An 8,963-nucleotide genomic window follows, 5' to 3' on the forward strand; every position below is an offset into this window, starting at 1 on the left:
TTTCCTATTCTTTCTCCAAGTATTTCATTTCTTCCTGTTTGTTTTGATCTTTCAATTATTATGTTATTTTGAAGGCATATAATTCATCAATAATTATTGTCTGCATGCTCATGTCTAGGACTAAAACATTTAGAAGTTTCCTTGTTATACCCCTCTTCTTGCTAGATATTGAAGTAGGTGTGAATGCATGTTCAAACTGAAATAATGGGGTGGTCTTTTTCTCTTGGAATACAGAATCAGGATACCAAGAAACATGAACATGCTGTATGGATGAAATCCTTTGGCTTTTGTATTTGTCTACATCAGTAATCAACTTGAAAATGATGCAACTACAGGGCGAGATGAATGGCGTCAACACACATCAATGAGTAGGAATCACAGGGTCTTAAGGGGGTGAAAGAGAGAGAGAAGAACCTTAACATTTGATGATGACTTTTCAGATGGTGATTCCCATGTTTGGGATATACTTTCTTTCCTTCTATAAGATGACCATGCATCCTTACAACAGATTTCTCTTTACAGAGTTTACTAGAATGGATTTTGAATTGATTGACTCCTGAAACAGAAATCTGAAACAGTAATAATGATAGTATTATAACATGTGATATATTAACACATAATAAACTTGATGTTTCAAAGTAAGTATGGAGCCTTTGCATTACATGTGTCAGGCATTGCACCACTGCATTTAATCTTCTCAACAACTGTATAAGATACTGCCACTACTATGTCCATTTTATAGTACAGAAGTTAGGTATAATTAAAGACATTACTAAGCTTACCTACTATCAAATCATCAAAGTAACAAAGCTAAATTTTAAATGGAGGCAATTTATTTTTAGTGTCTAATGATAAGTATCAAGATACACCAACTTTAAGAGTGGTAGTCTTATAGACTGGTATTCAGTAAATGTTAGAAACAAACTCACTTAATTTCATTTGACTATCCTAACATACACCAGCTTGTTGAATTGAACATCTATTAAGATAATTTAAATGTTTTAAAATTCAGTAGTCTTATTTCCCCAAGCTAGCTACTTGTATGTGGCAGAATTGGAGTATGTCACAGTTGGACATTTTTGGTCCTCTTCACTGTTGCTTTCTTTATACTGGGTAGATAGTATTACTTTCTAGATTATGACATAATTGTCACATCATTTATAGCCTTTTTATCCATATTCATAGGTGAATTCAGGTAGCTATATATTAGATTGCTACCTGCTTGACAATAGTAAGCAAGTGACAAACTAAAGAGAGACTGTCAAATATGAATTGGCTTTTCAGCCTTTTTCAGAAGCTGCTGTACCTGGCTTTGGCACAAGATCTGAGGCAAAAGAGGCAAGGTTGATGGTTATGGGGTGATTACTAAGAGAACTTAACCTGTCTTCAGAGTGCTTAATGTCAGGAAGAGAGACAACTAGCATTCCATGGAGGAATCTTTGTTACTCTCATTAGATTTCAGAGAGCATCACAATATAGGTATTATGTGAATAAACTTGTATTGTAGGCAGGGTGGGTATTAATCCTAGGTTGATTACATATTCATTTCATAACCTTGAATTTGTTTCTTATGTACTGAGCTTCATTTCTCTCATAAAATGGAGGTCAAATAAAGTGTGTTGTATTCTTTAGAATTCTTGAGTGGATTAAAAGTGATAATAGAATTATATTGAAAACTTCGGGGCACTTAGCAAGGCATCATTAAATGTTAGCTATTATTGATGACACTATTTGGATACAAACAATAAGGGTCTTTGGAAGAGGTAGAATCCCATCCCTTTCTATTTTCTTTTACTTTCCACAAAGGGCTTCGTCCTCCTCCCCCATCTACCAACATCCTCAGCAACATGGCTTTGACCTTTTCTTAATAAGATAATTTTATTCTTTGACATTAGCCTCAGGTATATGCTGAAACTTCTTCTGAAATGAAAGCTTGATTACAACCATTATCAGTATCTTAGGCTCTACATCATCTTTGAATAATTATGCCTCCGGGGACCTAATTGATTACTTTGTAGATTTACTGAGGTTTATAATAAAGGTAAGAGTATGCCAATGCTGCTCTGGTTTTACAGGTCTGTGGTGTCAGGTGGGAAGGAGGAAGACTATGTTTAAATGTGTGTGTGTGTGTGTGTGTGTGTGTGTGTGTGTGTGTGTGTGTGTGTGTTGATAATGGGGCTTGATTTCTGGGCCTGAGTGCTATTCCTTAGCATTTTTTGCTCAAGGCTGGTGCTCTACTGCTTGGATCACAACTCCACGTTCAGTTTTTTTGTGTTTAATTGGAGATAAGAGTCTCAAGGATTTTCCTTATTCATCTATCTTAGCCTCTTTAGTAGCTAGGATTACATTTGTTAGCCCCAATGCCTAGTTTTGTTTAACTAGCCATCTTCTTCCACCCCCACCCCCTGGACTTTATGTCAAAGTCTTTCTGTCATATATAAGGTAAGGATACAATTTCTGGGAGAAAGGTAGTATCCAGTCTTGAAATGGAAGTCATTAACTCATAGAATGTGAGAACTGGAAAGGAGGACATTTAAGATCATTGTCCTTTGAATTCCTGTGTTGAATGAATGTGCGATAAGATTGATTATCAAAGGCGTAGATGGTTGAATGTTATCAGTCTATTTTTTCTTTCTTTCTTTTTTTTGTGTGCTTTTACCCTCTGTGTTTTCTGCCTGATGTGTGTGGGTTCAGGAAACGACTTCTATTTGCAATATAACTGCTTTATCATCCTGAGCCTATTAGCCCTCTTCTGTTCTATCCAAATCTTTTTGAGAGATTAGTATAAAAATTCCCATTAAATCTTATTTTCATTCAAGTAGAATAGTTTAACATGGCTGAAGAGAATCCTCACTCTGTAATTATGCCAAGCTCAGATTAATAATATGAAACCCTTTTAGATTAATACAAGTTTTTTGGCTCCCTTCCTATGAAGAGTTAAATTGAGGAAGAAAAGATTAAGTTTTAAGAAAATGATCATTACATACTATCCTGATTTTTAGGCAATGAGAAGAAACTTGAAGCTTCAGACTACCACAGCGTTTTCTTCTTGTTAGTGAACACACTGTGACTGATTCTCGTATCCTACTCTGTTATATTCCCTTGGTGGGGAACAGAGTAGAAATTTATGGCTTACTATACACACTGATGTGTGGGTGGCCCTGGAAGACTTTTTTAATAGAGATGAACTTGACTTGACAATGTTTTCTTTACAGTTTGAGAACTCTCTATTCTGTACTGTTAGATCTCAGATAAAAAAAAAATCAGTTGCAAGAACCTCTTCACACATCTTCTGTTTGACTCCACATGGTTATAGTCTTGTCTGTATCAGATATGTTTGACCTTCATTTATACAAAGGAAATAAGTCAGCTTCAAAAGTCACAATGACAGCTGAACATTAAAACAATTTCAAGGCATTCTGATGTGCCGAGCAAAAGGAAAGTGATTGAAGGAAGAATTTGTCAGGGACTGACAATGGCAACAAAGTCTCAGGGACTGACTTTGCCAAGTAAGAATTACAACAGCTTTGTGTTGAACTGTTCAAGTAAAAGTCCATATGTTATTCATTGCTCAGGTTCAGGGAGACAGGAGATTATTGTTCATGCTCTATTTCTATATGCAAGGGGACGTTTGTTTTGCCCATCATTACTCTTTTCCAAATTATTGATTATAATCATGTCATTTTTGCTTTAAAAGCAAAGATAAATTGATACAGTACTAAATTATCTTAAATAAAAAATAGAGGTTGAAATTTGATATTCTATATTTGTCTACATGTACTACATGTAGGCGTTTTTTGATTCTTTGTTTTGTGCCAGTACTGGGGCTTGAACTCAGGGACTAGACACTGTGTTTTTAGCATTTTTGCTCAAGGCTAATGATCTCCTACTTGAGTTACAGCTTCATCTTTTTGCTGGTTAACTGGAGATCTGTGTTTCATAGGCTTTTCTGCCTGAGCTGGCTTTGAACCATGATCCTCAGATCTCAGCTTTCTGAATAGCTAGTATTACAGTCATGAGCCACCAGTACGTAGATATCTATATGCCATTTTTCGATATGCTTTTTAATAATGCATACTTATCTCTTTATCTGTTTGCATATCTAACCACAAATATCACAAATTCATATCTAGATTAGAGATATGCATGTGTTCATATCTAACCCTATAGCTGTATCTGAACATATAACACACGTGTACACATGTGCACACGCACACACACACACACACACACCTCACACACAAAATATAAACAGAGCCAAAGAGAACTAAGGCAATCCAGACTGGCTGTGCTAAATCTGAGGTTTTAAATCTGGATAGTCAAGTGACTTGAAATGTTATCTTTTTCCAAATGAATATGATGAGACTTTTCGTTTTAATTTGACAATGAGGTGGGAAGTTCTTTCAGGTAGCGTACACCTCCGTTTTAACCCTATTTTATTCCTCTTACTAACTTTAAACCTTGTGAGCCTCAGATTGCAGGTACATAAACTGGAGATATCGATCATACTAAGGTTGTTTTACATTTCAGAATGACATGCTATGATCCAGATGGAATGAGGAAGGATGGAATACAGAACAGCCAGAAAGGAATCTATGCAAGTCTGCTGATCAGGTGGACTTTCTTCCATTTTCTCCAAACTCATTTCTCATTCTTGCTATTGCTAGTCTTCCCGTCCACTTTGTCCCCGCTTTAGTCTTGCCTGGGGCTTCACATCTTAAGAGCACACTACTTTTTCCCCAGATGATTGGACATCCATTTAAGAAGCAGGAGACTCAATGGCTCACTCAATAAAAGGCTGTTGAATGGGCCAGGAGTTTGGCCTAGTGGTTAAAGTGCTTGCCTAGCATGCACGAAGACCAGGGTTCAATTCCTTGGTACCACATATGTAGAAAAAAGCCAGAAGTGGTGCTGAGGCTCAAGTGGTAGAGCTCTAGCCTTGAGAAAGTCCAAGGACAGTGCTCAAGCCTTGAGCTCAAGCCCAGGACTGGTAAAAAAAAAAAGGCTGTTGAAGAAGACAATGTAGTTAGAAAAGCAAACATTAATAGACAGTAAGACGGACCCCTTTAAAAAAGCCCAAATTTCACTTTGAATCAAAGCTGAGGCAGAGAGGGCAGCTGTGAAAATAATTCCAGCTGATAGCAAACTGCAAAGGCATTATTCTGCTCATCAGAATAATTTAAGTGTATGTTTAGAAGTTTAATTAAATAAGAAGCAAGAATGTCCTTTGTGTCAACACATGAAGGTTTGAAATTTGCTTTTACCTTCCCTTTTGGCACAATGCCTGTCCATTCTATATTAAATTAGCGTAACCATTATTAAAAAGCTGTCTTCTTTGGAATAAACCAATTTCTCTAATAGTTCCAGGGTTAAGGAAATATCCAAGAATATGGACTTTCATTTCAGGAGGGGAAGTATATGCTCCTAGTTTTAAGAGAGGGAGTCTGGTTGTCGTATCCCTTTGAGAGTAAATGAACACTCAGAACACTCAAAAACTCAGACAGATAGAAGGTAGAAGGATTGCATGCAATCCAAGCTACTCAGAAGGCTGAGATCTGAGGATCATGAATTGAAGCCAATCCAGGAAGGAAAGCCTGTAAGACTCTTATTTCCAATTAACAACAAAAGGCTGAAAGTGAAACTGTGGCTTCAGAGGTAGAATGTTACCCAGGAGCAAAAAAGCTCAGGGATAGTGCCTAGGACCTTGATTCAAGCTTCACTACTGGCCTAGCAATGAAAGAAAAAAGAAAAAAGACACCAAGTAAGACTACCATCTTTCACTTTGTCTAGTACACATGTGCCAAAATTTTGCCCTTTTATATAGAACTTGATTAGTGATTTCCCTTATTGCTCCCTCAAAGGAATTTTTGATCAATTAGGTCATTTTTTCTTTGTAGTGCTTGAACTTGAGGTCTGAGTGCTATCTCTGAGCTCTTTTGCTCAAAGCAAGCACTTTAATGCTTTGGGCCACCGGTTCCAATTCTGGTTTTGAGTGGTTAATTAGAGCTGGCTTTGAACCACAATCCTCAGATTTCAGCTTCCTGAGTAGCTAGGATTATAGGCATGAGTCACAGCGACTGGCTCAATTTTTTATTTGTGTAGCCACAAATTACAAGATTCAATCCTTTTAATAGCTGAATAGTCTTACATTGTACACATACATCCCTTTTATTTTTAATATTTTATTTATCCTTTGGTAGACATTTAGGCTGATTCTGTATATTGACTATTGTGACTAGTGCTCCAATAAACATGGAACTAGAAAACAGGTCTTTGAATGTTGAGTTGGTAGGTATGTCAATTGGCATGATTTAATCTTTATAAAATATATATGAATGCATAACCAGCATCATACCATACCCCATTAATACATATAATTTTATCTGCCCATTTAAAGCAAAAACTTTAGTAACAGAACAGATCTCTCTATCCCAAAATACCTGAGTGTGTGTGTGTTCTTTCAGTGAGAATCAGTAGCTCTGCAGCCATTGTCTCTGTCACAAGAAAAAAAACATCTTGTGCCACGCACAGTCTTTTTTCCTTGATCGTCTTTGACAAGGTTGTCTTTTTCCCCAAGACAATCAAAGAAAGAAGTTCATTGGAGCCATTTTTGGCTTGCTTTTACTGTTTCTGGGAAACTTGTAGGTTTCACAGTGAGAATAAAAATGTAACTTGTATTTAGAGTCATACCTGCTTCCATGACAACCAGCACCATAGCATGAGATCAGGGCTCAGCACTGGTGAGCAAGGTTCATGAGTGTGGGCATGTAGGTGGGTGTCCAGAGGTTGGGGGCGGCATGGTAAGAGGGTACGCTTCTTTGAGCTTTTCTTGTGGGTGGAATCAATTTATATTCTAGTTTCTGGAACTAGCAACTTCTATTCATAAAATGGATATTAATTCATTTTCTTCCTATTAGAGAATTGTATAGGAAAAAGGGGAGACCAGGAGACCTTGTTAAGAATTCAAGTCATGGCATAATGACTTGAATGCCAACCAATTTCACAGGCTGGCTTATGGTAAGGAAGATATAAATTGCAAGGGTAAAACATTTGAAAAAGCATCTGATACACAACATACATGTGGACTACTTCAGTTATTTGTTTTTCCAATCATCTGTCATCTTCGTCACAGACCCTGGACTGTCATTTTGACCTCCATAATATAGATGGCCACTCTTCCACTTTCTTTTGCAAAGCTGGCAGCAGAGAGTCCCAGGTTTCAAACATCATTTTTTTTCTATCTCAAGACAAGCACATGGGCCCTTTGTCTTTTACATGCTTTACTGCTTATCCTTGGAAAGAGGCAAGAAAAATACACATGACGAACTAGCATAGATTTAGGGATATTACACAATATGGGGAGTCCTATCCTTGGGTGAACAGTCCCTAAATCCCCTCTTTATTGTAAGAAATCCCTAGTTAGGCCTCTGCTCTTTAGTTTCACTGCTGCTCCTGGAATTCAGATAACTAAGCCTGTTGATAGTCAGGCTTGAAGCAATCCAGGTGTTCCAGCAGATGAATTCTTGGCTACCTGTGCCCAGAACATTCTTTGTATTTCTAAGCCCTGTATGATTTTCAACTGGGCTGGATTCTTAAATTTCTCACTATCTGAGTCATGCTAATGTTGTTCTTCCTGCTTCTTTGGGAAACTTCCTTTTTTTCTCCTTCATTTGTAACCTAGCTGCGACGCATTGTTCAAAGTTCAAAGGAAGTCACCTATATCATGATGCTTCCTCAAAATTTCAGCCTTATTAAATGTAATTCTTAGTATTCATTACATACAATACTACTGTCTGCTTCTGGTTAAATCTAAAATCAATCTTAGTTCTGAAACCCTGTAAGATTTAGCATTTTTTCCGTATGAGTTCATTATATAATAAGAGTGAATATTTATATTGTATTATATGTTTTGTTTTCCTCAAAACCTTGGCATTTTTGAGCTTACATTTTTTTTCTTTTTAGAATCCTTATCCAACCAAGCAGAATGATTATTTTTATTTCTAGTTGACAAAGAAGTCAAGTTCCAAGAAATGTGTTTTATGTTTATGGGGTATGGTATGTGTGTGTGTATATGTGTATATATGTATACTCACAGGTGTGTGTGGGGGTGTGTGTGAAAATAACTTGAGTAAGATCCTGTAATGAATCTAATGTCAAGCTGGATCTGAAGTGAAGTTTGCTTTTCTTCCCACCATCATTTTCTCTTGAGATCCTCTTACCCATTTCCTATGCTACTGTGTCCTTTGTATTTCAGTCTGGGAATATGATTTGTTCCAAATGACTCCCCCTTCTAGACTGACACACCCCTACAGGGGAAGGTTATGATCTATGGGCTTTGAAGTCCCATGACAATTAACATAGAAACTGTTGTGTTTTTCTAATGAAAACTTTGTTCCATATTAAATTGGTGCCATCAGGAATATGCATCCCTAATTTTAGACAGTAGATGAATGTAAGCTTTATGGTTGCACTCACAAAATATAAACTTCTCTGAAATAAAAGGAGCTTTTTGGAGGCAATAATAGCAGTTCTTACCTTACTTGTTGATTAGAGACATTTGTACTTTAGGATAAAGTGGTCGAGGCATTCTGGCTGTGTTAGAGTTACAGTCGCACAATATTTTTAAGTTTAACACAGAACATTTGGCTAAAATTATGCATTTTGACATGAGAACATGATGAACAGAGAGTTACCTGTACCACAGACTGCCACTGAGCATACATCAGTCTAATGGAAAACTTGACACTCCCATCCATTGAGAGTTTACCTGGGCTAGGCCGTTGGGCTGTCAAAACATCAGTATTGGAGTTTCATCTTGGGAGGTCAAGTGTAAATTTAAAATCGTCCTTCTTGGAAAGGGAAGAAATTCTCTTCCTCTCAGAGTTTTTCTAGACTAATTTCTTTAGAAAATTCATAATTTATATCTTTATCTCTTTGAAATATACTTAAATCTTATAAAGAGC

This window comes from Megascapheus bottae, chromosome 16, assembly GCF_031878675.1.
Source record: "Megascapheus bottae isolate mThoBot1 chromosome 16, mThoBot2.hap1, whole genome shotgun sequence".
Lineage (NCBI taxonomy): Eukaryota > Metazoa > Chordata > Mammalia > Rodentia > Geomyidae > Megascapheus > Megascapheus bottae.